The sequence below is a fragment of the Erinaceus europaeus genome, chromosome 4 (genome assembly GCF_950295315.1).
Source record: "Erinaceus europaeus chromosome 4, mEriEur2.1, whole genome shotgun sequence".
Taxonomy (NCBI): Eukaryota; Metazoa; Chordata; class Mammalia; order Eulipotyphla; family Erinaceidae; genus Erinaceus; species Erinaceus europaeus.
Window position 1 is genome coordinate 113,879,813 of NC_080165.1, and position 15,064 is coordinate 113,894,876.

Genomic DNA, 15,064 nt, shown 5'->3' on the forward strand with positions numbered 1-15,064 from the left:
GAACATATCTGAGGTAGTTTATTTGTTTTAAGAGAGACAAAGAGACAGAGAGAGAGAAAGAGACAGAGAGAGAGAGAGAAAGCCAGAGCTACTCTATGTGATGTTGAGTGGGGTTGGAGAGTTTTAAACCCAGCCTGGTAATCTATGCAAGGTTTGTTCTACTCCTGAGCCACCTCTTAAGCTCTAGAGGATTTTTGCTGATTTTAATTCCTCACCCCCCATTAAGAAGAATTTGCTTTTGTTTGCAAATCCACTCAGGACTGCTCACAATCTAGGATTCTATTCTGGTCCACTAAATTTCCCTTTCCTCTCTGAAAGGTGGCAGAGCTAAATTGTAGGAGGTGAGATCCAATACAATGCATGGCACAATGCCTAAGTCTGTTGAGATATAAATATTGATTTATTTCTTCCCGCATTGACCTCTGGGACTTTAAAATGGTTTAGCAACAGATAGGCGTGAGCACCACAGTCTCTGCCCAGCGCCAAACTCTCAAACTCTCAGAACTGAATCCTCCTATGATGAGTGACAGCACTAGAAATCATTGAGACATTCTTCTGCCTGGGGCATCCTCTCAGGCTCCACCAGGTGTTTTGGGGGTGTAGCTGTGGCTCTGCCTTCCTGGGCGCCTAGCCGCGGAGCACCAGCCAGTACAGCAGCAGCTGCAGCCATAGTTTCTGCGGAGTCAGAGCAGCTGCGCTCGGCGGACATGTGACCCAGCCCCACAGCCCATGTGGACCCCCAGATTTCTCTCGAGGACCAAGGCCGGACGGCCTCGGAGCCCTGCTTCCTGGCTCTGCAGCTGCTACTGCCTTCGCTGCTGCTACTCCTCTACTCCCCACCGGGATGGGCAGGTAGGTGGGTGGCGCCCAGGGACAGCCTGGCGCTAGGCAGAGACTCAGCTGAGCCGGCCCAGCTGAACACCCAGCACCCTGGGCCCCTGACTCCCAGCTGAGCGGCCAGTGGGGTCTCTGCGCGGACAAACTCTCTGCCTTGAACGACAGCCTCCCGTGGCGCTGGCGCTACTCTAGGTTTCACACTTCTCATTGCGACTTTGTGGCTGGGCTGTAACAAGCTGGATGGTGATTTCTCTGTGTGGTTCCTACAGCTCCTACTTGGGAGAGTGGATGGTCATGACCGCCCCTTAGAACATCTGAATCAAAGGTTCCCACTTCCTCAGCCGCTCTCTATGCATTGCAAGCTTTGGCAAGTTTCTCTCTCCCTCTCTCCCTCTCTCCCTCTCCTTCTCTCTCTCCCTCTCCCTCTCCCTCTCCTTCTCCTTCCCCTTCCCCCACCCCTCCCTCTCCAGCTCTCTCCCCCACCTCTTTCTTCCTCCTCCTCCCTTCTCCCTCCAGCTCTCTCCCCCACCTTTCTCCCTCCCCTTCCCCTCCCTCTCCATCTCTCCCTTCAACTCTTCCACCCTCCCCTCCCTCTCCATCTCTCCCTTTACCTCTTCCACCCTCCCCTCCCTGTCCAGCTCTCCCCCCACCTCTTCCACCCTTCCCCTCCCTCTCCAGCTCTCCCCCACCTCTTCCCCCCTGCCCTCCCTCTTTCTCCCCCACACCTTCCCCTTCCCCTCCCCCTCTCTCTCATTAGCTGTTAGCACCATGCTTCTATATGCCCTTTGACTGTTTTTTTTCTCCCAGAAATAGAACTTTAACTGGTTTATAATAGAAAGTAACTCCCCCCTCCCCACTATCTTCTTTACTTAAAACGGAGTACTGCACTGATCTAGCTTATTTTTATGATGGTGCTGGGGGATGATGAACCTGAGACTTAATGTGCCTCAAATATGAACTTCCAATGCACACTTTGTTATTTACAACAGTTCCCCTCTTCTCTTTTTTCCCCGTCCTTTTTTTTTTTTTTTTTTTTTTTTAGCACAGGAGCTTTGCTGAGGCTTCATGTCTGCAAGGTTCCACAGCTTTCAGCGGACTCTCTCCAGTCTCCCTTTTTAAATTTTGCACAAAGAGAAACAGAAATAGAAGAGAGACACCATAGCACTTGTGCATGCATAGTGCTCATGTGCTGGGGTCTGGAACCCATGTACTCTGCTTGGCCAAGGGTGCACTGAACTATTTCCTGTCCATTGTATTTATTTAAATTCTTGTTACTGGGGTGGTGTGAATGCTTTGAAAACCTGAGGTCCCAGATTCCATCCCTAGTACCATATTCATCCTGGTGTCTCACTTATGAAATTAATAGCTGTTTTTCTAACAACCAGTGTCCCAGACTCTCCACAGACTTCTTTGCCTTTTAACCAGAACTGAATAGTGAATTCAGAGAGAAAGTTGGACTTGAAAAAAATGGTCAAAGAAAATCTTATTTAAATTCAACAATGTTAAGGTTTAAGAAAAGCATATAGATAGATTTTTGGAGAGATTGTTTAATAACATAAAATATTTATTCATTAAAAAGTAATTCTTGGGGGCTGGGTGATAGTGCAGTGGGTTAAGTGCACATGGCACAAAGCACAAGGACTGGCATAAGGATCCCAGTTCGAGCTCCCAGCTCCCCACTTGCAGGGGGCCTGCTTCACAAGTGGTGAAGCAGATCTGCAAGTGTCTATCTTTTTCTTCCCCTCTCTGTCTTCCCCACCTCTCTCAAATTCTCTCTGTCCTATCCAACAACAACAATAATAACAACGATAAACAACAAGGGCAAGAAAAGAAGGGGGAAGCCTCCAGGAGCAGTGAATTCGTAGTGCCTGAGCCACAGTAATAACCCTGGAGATAAAAAAAATTATTTTCTAAAACATAAATTTAGTTAAGATTTGACTCATTTTTTCATAATATTCCATGAAATGCTGAATAGGAAAAGACTACTCCTGACATATACAAATATTGAGTGACCCTCAAAAACAGATCTGAAATTGATTGATTTTGTTTTTAAGATGAATAAATAAAGAGAATATAAAGAGAAATTAAGTTTTTTCCTTAACTGACTTGGGTGACAGACATTAGAAAGCAGTAAGAGTTTTGACAATTCTTTAAGCATTTTTAATTTTTTTCTATGTAGTCAGAAGGAAATTAAAGGAGAAGAGGGAGATAGAAGGCAAAAGAGAGAGACACTTGCAGCTCTGCTTCACCACTTATGAAGCTTCCCCTTGTAGGTAGGGACCTGGGGCTTGAACCCTGGTCCTTGTGCATGGTAAGGTGTTTACTCAACCAGGTGTACCACTGCTTAGTGCCCCATTTTGACTGTAAAGGAATATTTGAGAAAAAACAAAGAGAATAAACTTGTCTGACCGACTACAATCAAAATTGTCCCTGACTCTTGTGGAAAGCATTCCTTTTGTTTCTTTCTTTCTTTTTTTTTCCTTTTTCTTTTTTATCTTTTTCTAAATTCATTATAATTTTATTGAGTCAATATTGATTTACAGGATTGTTGTCATGAGAGTACATGTCCACATTTCCCTAAGGTAAGTAGTCTGTATCACTAATCTTCTACGAAAGGATGAGTTAGATTCCCAGTCTCCCCATAGTATTCCTTCAGTTCCTCCTCTGAGCCCCCAAGTCTGTTGCAAAAGAATATAGTTCACTGAGGTTTTGCTTGTATTGCCCTTTGCTATGTTTCATATATATATTATGAAACATATTATATATATTATAAAAAATTATATATATATATAATTTTTACTTATAAAAAGGAAGGAAGCACTGACAAAAACCATAGATAAGAGGGGTACAACTCCACAAAATTCCACCACCAGACCTCTGTATCCCACCCCATCCCCTGATAGCTTTCCTATTTTTTATCTGTCTGGGAGCATGGACCAAGAGACATTATGGGGTGCAAAAGATGTCTGGCTTCTGCCATTGCTTCCCCGCTGAACATTGGCATTGACAGGTTGATCCATTCTCCCAGCCTATCTCTCCCCTTTCCCTAGTGGGGCAGGGCTCTTAAGAGGCAGGGCTCCAGCACACATTGATGGAGTCGTCTGCCCAGGGAAGTCAGGTTGGCATCACTGTAACATCTGGAACCTGTTGGCTGAAAGAGGAGTTAACATATAAAGCCAAACAAATAGTTAACTAATAATGAACCTAAAGGCTGAAATAGGGAATAGTGCAGATGAATATTTGGGGGGTCTCCATTTTGTAGACAGTTAGTAGGCCTATTTTAGTTATATTTCTTTTCTTTTGGGGTCTCCAGGTATCTTGAAGCCAAATTAAAAGATATATTATGTATTTATCCAGACATCATGCCTGTCTCCTTTAAAAAAATTATATAATGGGGGAGTCGGGCGGTGGCGCAGTGGGTTAAGCGCACCTGGTGCAAAGCGCAGGGACCGGCGTAAGAAACCCGGTTCGAGCCCCCGGCTCCCCACCTGCAGGGGAATCGCTTCACAGGCGGTGAAGCAGGTCTGCAGGTGTCTATCTTTCTCTCCCCTCTCTCTCTGTCTTCCCCTCCTCTCTCCATTTCTCTCTGTCCTATCCAACATCAAAGCAACGTCAACAATGGCAATAATAACCGCAACGAGGCTGCAACAACTAGGGCAACAAAAAGGGGAAAAAAATGGCCTCCAGGAGCGGTGGATTCATGGTGCAGGCACCGAGCCCAGCAATAACCCTGGAGGAAAAATAAATAAATAAATAAATAATGGAGATATTGACAAGACCATGGGATAAAAGGGGTATGACTCCATACAGTTCTCACCACCAGAACTCCCTATCCCATCCCCATCCCTTGAAAGCTTTCCTATTCTTTATCCCTCTGGGAGTATGGACCCAGGATCATTACGAGGTGCAGAAGGTGGAAGCTCTGGCTTCTGTAATTGCTTCCCTGCTGAACATGGGTGTTGGCAGGTGGGTCCATACTCCCAGCCTGTCTCTCTCTTTCTCTAGTGGGGCAGAGCTCTGGGGAGGCGGGGCTCCAGGACACATTGGTGGAGTTATCTGCCCAGGGAAGTCAGGTTGGCATCATGGTAGCATCTGGAACCTGGTGGCTAAAAATAGTTAAGGTATAAAGCAGAACAAATTGTTGACTAGTCATGAATCTAAAGACATAAATATTGAAGATAGATAGTTGGGGTCTCCATTTTGGAAAAAGCTAGTAGGTCTATTTTAGGTGTATTCTGAGGAGTCTGTGACTTTGTGATTTCTGTCTTGATGGACCAGCTACTATATTTGAATATAGGCTTTCTAAGAGTTGTCTGACAGTGCCATGGTAGGGTAGTGAATGTTTCAATTTTTTTGAATATTTAAAAAAATTCAAAGTCACACAACCCTTTGCATCAGGTTGTACAGTACCAAAATCTCCTAGAGACCAGGAGAAATGTCAATATGTTGCTGGGAAAGACTTGGTGTTTAATTTCAGATAAACTTCTGACAAAATTCAGAATATCTCTGTGACTCCCTCTAGGTCTCCTCACTCTATGTTCACCAGAAATTGAAGATTAACCAGGAAGTTTATTCCTAATTTATCAGATTCTATTGACCCATGTGTATGGTTTACTTCTCAGCAAAGGGAGAAACATAATCAACATTACATGAACTGACTCTTTTTAAAAGCCAAAAAGATAGATTAAGCATAAAAGGTTTAATTTTCTGTCTGATCATCTCACATCACAGAAAATGCACTTCTTGGCACCCCAGAAATAATCCTGATGTCCAAAAGAAGAAGAAAGAATACTTGTTTATTACATGATTTCCCACATACACTAAAATTTTCTCCCAACAGTCCCCCTACCTACCCCCCATAGCAACCCATTACCCAACTCCCATAGCAATCCATTACTTTCAGGTGACTTGGCAGTCTTTACAGCATTCATTTTTATCTTCAATAAATATCTTGTTCTTTTTGAGGAAATATAAATAAGCATCAGACACCTGCACTATTGGTCTTTCATGACTGTCATAACCAAGTGTCACAATGTGGGTGACTTAAAATGACAAATCTATTGTCTTGTAGTTCCAGAGACTAGGTGTATGATATCAAAATGTTGGTAGGATTGATTCATTCTGAAAGGTATGGGCGAGGTACTTTAGTTCTTGGTTTGGTGCATCACTCCAATCTTTTGCCTTTGATGGTGTTCTCCCTATATTGCTTCACATAATCTTTCTCCTGGAAATCTGTCTTTGTGTCTAAATTTCCCCTGTTTAAAGAGAAGCCCACTTTATTGGGGTAGGGCCCATTCTAATGACCTTTCTTTAACTTGCTTTTTATGATGATCTATATTCAGTTAAAGTCACTTTGTATTGTACTGGGAGCTAAGGCCTCAATATAGTTCTTTCAAGGAGATAGAGCTCTCAAATCCAGCATTCCTTGGAAACTTACAGAGCAGTAAATAAGACTCATGTTCTTGGTTTCTAAAGTAGAACAAAAAAAAGCTATCCTTGAAGCAGGAGACCAGGACTTCCCCTCTTCAACAGGATTACTAGTCTGTGTCCATTTGCAAAGGGACATTTCTGCCTGTGTCATGTCCTAAGGATTTTCCGGAGAGATGTCTTCTTTCTATTGAGAACACAAATGAGGTTTTCTTTTGTACTTTCTATAACATGAACAATAAAGAGTATCATCAATGCATGTATAAGAATGATGATGAAGGGTGCCTGGTGGTAGTGCACTGGCTTAAGCATGCATAACACAAAGAGCTAGGTCCAGCACAAGAATCCCAGTCCGAGCCCCTGGCTCCTCACCTGCAGGAAGGTAGCTTCACAAGTCAAGCCGTGAAGCAGATGTCTGCCTTTCTCTCCTGCTCTCTGTCTCCCCCTCCTTTTTCAATTTCTCTCTGTCCTATCCAGCAACAACAATGGGAAAAAGATGGTGGCCAGGAGCAGTGGATTCGCAGTGCAGGCATGGAGAAAAAAAAAAGAAGAAAATGGAAAAAAAAAAAAAAAGAAGAAGAAATTTAAATTATGTCAGCAATGAGGCTCACTCTCCTCAGACCTCAGAAGTTCTGTTTTTATTTTTCTAAAGGCACTTTCACTGTACCTTTTCATACTTAAGGAAAACTGTTCATATAAGTCCAACCCAGCCCACATTTTATTTATCCACATTTTAGGTAAAAATATATACATTGCAAAAGATCTGCTAAGTTATATACTCAATGCTCTGTCTTTCAGTTCATGATCTTTAAGTGCAAAATAAGATATCACATGCAGTTCCAGAACAAATAACTTAGTGTTATGAGGTTTGAGGTGATCAGAGCTATCAAAACAGATTTGGTTTAATATACCATGCACTGACCTAGAATTTTCAAAGTTAAAAATAACTTGACATAGTGTAATTTCTAATAAAATTCATTTACATATTTTCATTAATTCACTCTTTCCTCTATTCAGAGTCATCAACACATAATATCTGGAACTGTTGTAGGTGAATAAGAAAACAAGATCTCTTCCTGGAGCCTTATCTTGAGAGATAGACAAATAAGTGCTTGCATTGAAGTATAAATGACAGAATTGAGGAAACAAATTCCTATAAAAAAAAAAGTAACTGACCTAATTTAGAGATCAGCTAAGCCCCTCATAAAGGTCTTTAAAGCTGTAACTAAATACAGTTGTCAGTATATATTACATAATGCAATGTCGATTTTGTTCACTCTTTCAAAGAACCAGCATTTACTTTTGTTGATCTTTTGTATGGTTTTCATATTTTCTTTTATTTATTTATTTATTTATTTACAAAAAGGTGACATTAACAAAACCATAGCATAAGAAGGGTACAACTTCATACAATTCCCACCACTAGATCTCCGTATCCCACCCCCTCCCCTGATACCTTTCCTATTCTTTATCCCTCTGGAGTATGGACGCATACTTGGTGTCTTTAAGTCTGGGTTAATTCTGTTTGGGACCCTCTGGGCTCCTTGATCCTTGATGTCTTTTATGTTGTCTAGACAAGAGAAGTTTTCAGTTATTATGTCCTGAAGAATGCTTTCTTCTCCTCCCTCTCTTTCTTCCTCTGGTAAGCCAATAATGCGTTTATTGTTTCTTTTGAAGTCATCCCATAAGTCTCTATTGTTGTTTTCAGTATCTCTTAATCTCTTTTTGAGATCTTTTACTTCTTTTTTAGCTGCCTCTAGTTCATCCTTGATCTTGGAGCAGAAGTTGCTGTACTCATTAAGAGGCTTTCAGAAAAAGAACTATTTGTCATCACTGCAGCTTCCCAAAAGTTGGACTCAGACCAAAAAACCAGAACTATAGGTGGCTTATAGAATGATTGGCAGACTGTGGTTTCCACCTAAATATAAAAAGGCCCTATCACTTACCCTCACCCACAGATCCCCTTTTTCCCTTCCAGGTATCTATGATGAATATAGAGGTGTGTATTTAAGTAGTTAATGTTAATGGTAAATGAGTAGAAGTTAATAAACTTTCATATGGATAGAAGTTAGTAAACCCTCATATATACAAAGTTTAGCCAGAAGAGAGCCCCCATGGTGTGTGCTTACTTTACAGCAGAAGATTTCTTTAGGTAGACAGTTTACTAGATATTAGAAAAGTGTTACTTGGTTTAAATGATATAGTTAGACCCATCCAAGAATGAGTTAAGAAGAAAAGCTTTTAGATTGAGCTTCAGAAAAGATATGCTAACCCAACACAGACAGCCAAAATGAAGGGAATAATGTTTGAAGTTATTTTGGGCACACCAAGGCCTCATAGATGGTCAAAACCTAGGGGAGGTAAGGCTGTCTCAGACCAAGGAAACTTTCAAGAAGAACATGCCTAAAATGATAATAATGTCTGGATTTATTTTTGATGTTAATAAAAATAATATTGCATGATGTCAACTGTATCCAGGTGAAAAGTGCTTAAAAATAAAGCTCTGCAGAGGGATGCCAGAGGTGACCCTCTCCTGCATTTGAATCAGCTGACATGTCTCTCACTTCATTACTCACCGACTCCCTTTTCCTTCAGGAAGTACCCTAGTAACCTGCTGAGACTGGCCCCTGGCAAACAGAAGATGTTATTTTACTGAAGCTTCTTTCATTGTTGTGGGGGCTGGACTTGAACCTGGGTTGCATGCACGGCTCTAGGAGATTTATTTTGCTGATTCAAAAAGATGTTTTTCTAAATAGCTAAATAAATATTTCTCTCCTCTCCTCTCCTCACCTGGGTCAACTAGGAATACAAAAGGAGATCATCTGGGACAGGCAACAAGACAGAACTAGAATGTCTTCAGGAACCCACCAAATCACCAATGGGTGCAAACATGTGTGGCTTGTGGACAGAGAGGAGCCTAGGGAGAGATTAAGTGTCTGGTAACACTCCAGCAGTTTACCAGTTGAGACACCACCTCCAGTCTGTTTAACCAACAAAAATATGGCTGAAGGGAGGAGAGGACTCTCCTAAGACTCACCAGATGCAAATGTGAGCCTCCATTGCTACTGCCCTCAGAGGCTGCAGCTGCAGGAGGGAAGCCCTGTGCTGACACCAGAGAACAGAGAACTAACCAGGAAACTCAGGAGAAGATCTATACCTCGGTGGCAGTAGATCTATACCTAGCAGTAGGGCTGTGGGAGACTCTTTATATAACCACTGGATTATCTCTGCCCCACTTTGCTTTATCTTTTGGTCAGGAGTCAGTGACTAAGCTAAGAAGCCTACTTACAGTTTAAAAGCCCTCAGACTCCCATAGCCTACAGGGAAGAAAAAGAACAAAAGAGGCTTCTAATTCACTGTGCTCCAACTCAGGGATTAAAATAATATTGAAACAACTGTCAATTTACAGAACTGTGAACCTTTTAATGCCTTACTTAGACACAAGTCAACCCAGGAAAGAGTGGTCAGTAATTTGAAAAGTACTGAGAGAGGGACCTCATAACATACTATATAGAATGATTAAACCAACAAGAAGAAATATTGGAGAAATGAGCCAGGACAAGAGTCCAACTAAAATCCCCCAAAAGGATGAAGCACAAAATAATGAGGTCAATATCCAAACACTAGTTAAGGAAATAATCACAAGAGTGAGTAAAGAGTTTGAAAGAATTTTTATCAGAAATGCAAAAACAACAAATGAGACCCTGGAAGAAAACACTAATTATCTCAAGGTTATTAGAGAGTTGAAAGCTGAAATAGCTGAGCTAAGAATACAACTAGCTGAAAAAGCTAAAACAGTATCAGAACAGGGAAATAAAATAGATAAACTCCAGAAAACAGTGGAGGGGAGAGAGAATAGAATAAGTGAGGCTGAAGACAGAATTAGCAAGATTGAGGAAAAATTAGAGACAACTAAAAAATAAGTAAGAGATCTCAAAAAGAGATTAAGAGATAATGAAAACAACAACAGAGACCTATGGGATGATTTCAAAAGAAATAATAAATGCATTATTGGCTTACCAGAGGAAGAAAGAGAGGGAGGGGAAGAAAGCATTCTTCAGGACGTAATAGCTGAAAACTTTTCTTGTCTAGACAACATAAAAGACATCAAGGATCAAGAAGCCCAGAGGGTCCCAAACAGAATTAGCCCAGACTTTAAGACACCAAGACAAATCATATTTAGAATGGAAAGAAATAAGGATTAAGAAAGGATCCTGAAGGCTGCAAGAGAAAGAGTCACCTACAGAGGAAAACCTAAAAGATTAGCAGCAGACTTCTCCACACAAGCACTGCAGGCCAGAAGAGAATGGCAAGATATCTGTCGAGTGCTGAATGAGAAAAGCTTTTCAGCCAAGACTGCTGTATCCTGCTAGACCGTCATTCAGACTAGATTGAGGCATCAAAACTTTCTCAGACAAGCAACATGTGAAAGAATCAACTATCACCAAGCCTGCCCTGAAAGAAGTTCTGAAAGTTCTCCTATAAACAGTCAGACCACCATAAACATGCCATAGATCAGAACATTCTAAAACTCTACAAGAATGGTGTTAAAATATCTTCAATCTTTGATATCAATAAATGTCAATGGCCTGAATTCACCTATTAAAAGGCACAGATTAGGAAGATGGATCAGAAAACACAACTCAACAATATGCTGTCTATAGGAAATCCACCTAATTCCACAAGACAAACACATACTCAAAGTGAAAGGATGGAAAACTATCCTATAAGCCAGTGGCCCACAAAAAAGGGCATGAACAGCTATTCTCATATCTGACATGATAGACACTAAAATAAATAAAAATTTTAAAGATAGGGATGGACACTACTTAATTCTCAGTGGATCAGTCAATCAAGAGGACTTAACAATTATTAACATCTACGCACCCACTGAGAAGCTATCTAAATACATCAAACATCTACTGAAAGAGCTACAGCAATATATTAACAGCAAAAAAGTCATAGTCAGGGGTGTCAACACCCCACTCTCTCAACTTGACACATCATCCAGGCAGAAAATCAATAAAGACATGAGGGAGCTAAATGAGGAGATAGATAAACTAGAACTATTGGACATTTTCAGAGTCATTCACCCCAAGAAACTGGAATACACACTCTACTCAAGTCCAAATGGGTAATTTTAAAGGATAGACCATATGTTAGGCCACAAAGACAGCATCAGCAAATTCAACAGCATTAAAATCATCCCAAGCATCTTCTGAGATCACAGTGGAATTAAATTAACACTGAACAATCAACAAGAGATTAATAATAATCCCCAAATGTGGAGTCTCAACAGTACATTACTTATCAGCTTCTGGGTCAAAGAGGAAATAAAGGAAGAAATCAAAATGTTTCAAGAGTTCAATGAAAATGAAGACACAATCTATCAAAATATTTGGGACACAGCTAAGGCAGTACTGAGAGGGAAGTTCATAGCCATACAAGCACACATTAGGAAACAAGAAAAAGCACAAATAAAAAGCCTTATTGAACACTTTAAAGACCTAGAAGAAGAAGAACAAAGGAACCCTAAAGCAACCAGAATGACAGACATCACTAAAGTTACAGCAGAAATAAATAACATTGAAAATAAGAAAGCCATACAAAAGATCAAGGAAAGTAAATGTTGGTTCTTCGAAAGAGTCAACAAAATCAACAAACATTTACCCAAACTCACAAAACCAAAAAAGGTAAAGACCATATAAATCAGATCATAAATGAAAGAGGTGATATCCCAACAGACACCGCAGAAATTCAATGTGTCATGTGAGGCTTCGAGGCTTCTATGAACACTTCTATGCCACCAAGCTAGAGGACCTAGAAGAAATGAACAAGTTCCTAGATACCTATGAACTTCCAAAATTAAGTGTAAAGAGGAATTAGATAACATGAACAGGCCTATCACAGCTAATGAAATTTAAACAGTTCTCAAAAACCTTCCAAAAAATAAAAGTCCTGGTCCAGATGGTTTTACAAATGAATTATGCAAAACCATCAAAGAAGAACTAATACCTCTACTTTTAAAAATCTTCCAGAAGATTGAAGACACTGGAATACTCCCTGCCAGCTTCTATGAAGCCAACATCACTTTCATACCAAAAGTAGACAGGGACACAACCAAAAAAGAAAACTACAGCTCATTATCTCTGATGAACATAGATGCTAAAGTATTGAACAATATTCTAACCAACCGGATACAGCAGTATATTAAAAATATTGTTCATCATGACCAAGTGGGGTTTATCCCAGGCATGCAAGTTTTGTTTAATATATATAAATCAATCAACATGATGCACCACATCAACAAAAGCAAGACAAAAAAACCATATGGTCATATCAATAGATGCAGAGAAAGCCTTTGACAAAAATACAACATCCCTTTATGATCAAAACACTACAAAAAATGGGAATAGAAGGAAAATTCCTGAAGATAGTGGAGTCTATATATAGCAAACCTACAGCCAACATCATACTCAATGGTGAAAAACTGAAAGCATTTCCCCTCAGATCAGGTACTAGATAGGGAGCACACTATCACTATTTTTAATTAAATAGTGTTGGAAGTTCTTGCCATAGCAGTCAGGCAGGAGCAAGGAATTAAAGGTATACAGATTGGAAGAGAAGAAGTCAAACTCTCGCTATTTGCAGATGACATGATAGTATACATAGAAAAACCTAAGGAATCCAGTAAGAAGCTTTTGGAAATCATCAGGCAATACAGTAAAGTGTCAGGCTACAAAATTAACATTCAGACATCAGTGGCATTCCTTTATGCAATCACTAAGTTAGAAGAAGTTGAAATTCAGAAATCAATTCCTTTTACTATACCGACAAAAACAATAAAATATCTAGGAATAAACCTAACCAAAGAAGTGAAAGACTTGAATACTGAAAATTATGAGTCACTCCTTAAGGAAATTGAAAAAGACACAAAGAAGTGGAAAGATATTCTATGTTCATGGGTTGGCAGAATTAACATTATCAGAATGAATATACTACCCAGAGCCATATACAAATTTAATGCTATCCCCATCAAGATCCCAACCACATTTTAGGAGAATAGAACAAATGCTACAAATGTTTATCTAGAACCAGAAAAGACCTAGAATTGCCAAAACAATTATGGGAAGAAAGAACAGAACTGGAGGCATCACTCTCCCAGATCTCAAATTGTATTACAGGGCCATTGTCATCAAAACTGCTTGGTATTGAAACATTAATAGGCACACTGACCAGTGGAAGAGAATTGAGAGTCCAGAAGTAAGCCCCCACACCTATGGATATATATTATTTTACAAAGGTGCCCAGACTATTAAATGGGGAAAGCAGAGTCTCTTCAACAAATGGTGTTGGAAAAAAATGGGTTGAAACATGCAGAAGAATAAAACTGAATCACTATACTTCACCAAATACAAAAGTAAATTCCAAGTGCATCAAGGACTTGCATGTTAGACCACAAACTATCAGATACTTAGAGGAAAATATTGGCAGAACTCTTTTCTGTATAAATTTCAAAGTCATCTTCAATGAAATGAATCCATTTACAAAGAAGACTAAGGCAAGCATAAACCTATTGGACTACATCAAATTAAAAAGCTTCTTCACAGCAAAAGAAATCACTACCCAAACCGAGAGACCCCTCATAGAATGAGAGAAGATCTTTACATGCCATACAGCAAACAAGAGTTTAATAACCAAAAGATAAAAAGAGCTTGCCAAACTCAACAACAAGAAAGCAAATAACCCCATCCAAAAATGGGGAGAGGATATGGACAGAATATTCACCACAGAAGAGATCCAGAAGGCTAAGAAACACATGAAAAAAATGCTCCAAGTGTTTGATTGTCAGGGAAATGCAAATAAAGACAACAATGAGATACCACTTCACTTCTGTGAAAATGTCATACATGAAAAAAGGTAATAGCAGCAAATGCTGGAGAGGCTGTGGGGTCAAAAGAACCCTCCTGCACTGCTGGTGGGAATATAAATTGGTCCAACCTCTGTGGAGAACAGTCTGGAGAACTCTCAGAAGGCTAGAAATGGATCCTGCAATTCCTTTCCTGGGGATATATCCTAAGGAACCCAACACACCCATCCAAAAAGATCTGTGTACACATATGTTCTTGGCAGCACAACTTGTAATAGCCAAAACCTGGAAGCAACCCGTGGCTGAGCAAGTCGTGGTATATATACACAATGGAATACTACTCGGCTATTAAAAATAGCGACTTCACTGTTTGTAGCCGATCTCTATGTTTTCTAAACAATTTCACTGCCAAAAAGCCATGGAATAGAGGGCCTGGGGGGGGCGAGGGGGCTTGGGGTCCTCCTTTGGGGATGATAAGATTATGTAGCAGACACCTGTTACTCAGAACTGGGAAACCTTCCACGTGTATAGATAAATGTGATGCAATTCATTAACAACAAAAAGCCATGAGAAAAACATTACTTATCAATTGCTCGGTTTTGTTTGTTTGTTTGTTTGTTTTTAAAGAATTTATTTATTATGAGAAAAATAGGAGGAGAGAAAGAACCAGCCATCACTCTGGTAAATGTGCTGCTGGGGATCGAACTCACGACCTCATGCTCGAGAGTCTAGTGCCTTAGCCACTGCGCCACCTCCCAGACCACAATTGCTTCTTTTCCAAGAATGTTCTCTCCCACCTTTTAAAAAGCAGGTGCTAATCCCCCCCCCTTTTTTTTTTTTTGCTATTTCTATTTTTATCATGTCTCATCAAAACAATTAAATCCCTGGATAAATCCTCACCTGTTAATTGAGCTTTCACAATAAAACAGT

The 15,064-nt window shown here is 40.2% G+C and overlaps 1 protein-coding gene across 1 annotated transcript in view; it reads left to right on the forward strand.

Annotated features, from left to right (window-relative positions):
• Nucleotides 1-584: 584 nt before the first annotated feature.
• IL20RA (interleukin 20 receptor subunit alpha) overlaps nucleotides 585-15,064 on the forward strand; it is a 42,025-nt gene continuing 27,545 nt past the window's right edge. Inside the window, 1 exon segment of the mRNA XM_060190833.1 lies at nucleotides 585-852. The gene's annotated coding sequence lies outside the window, so the exon portion shown is untranslated.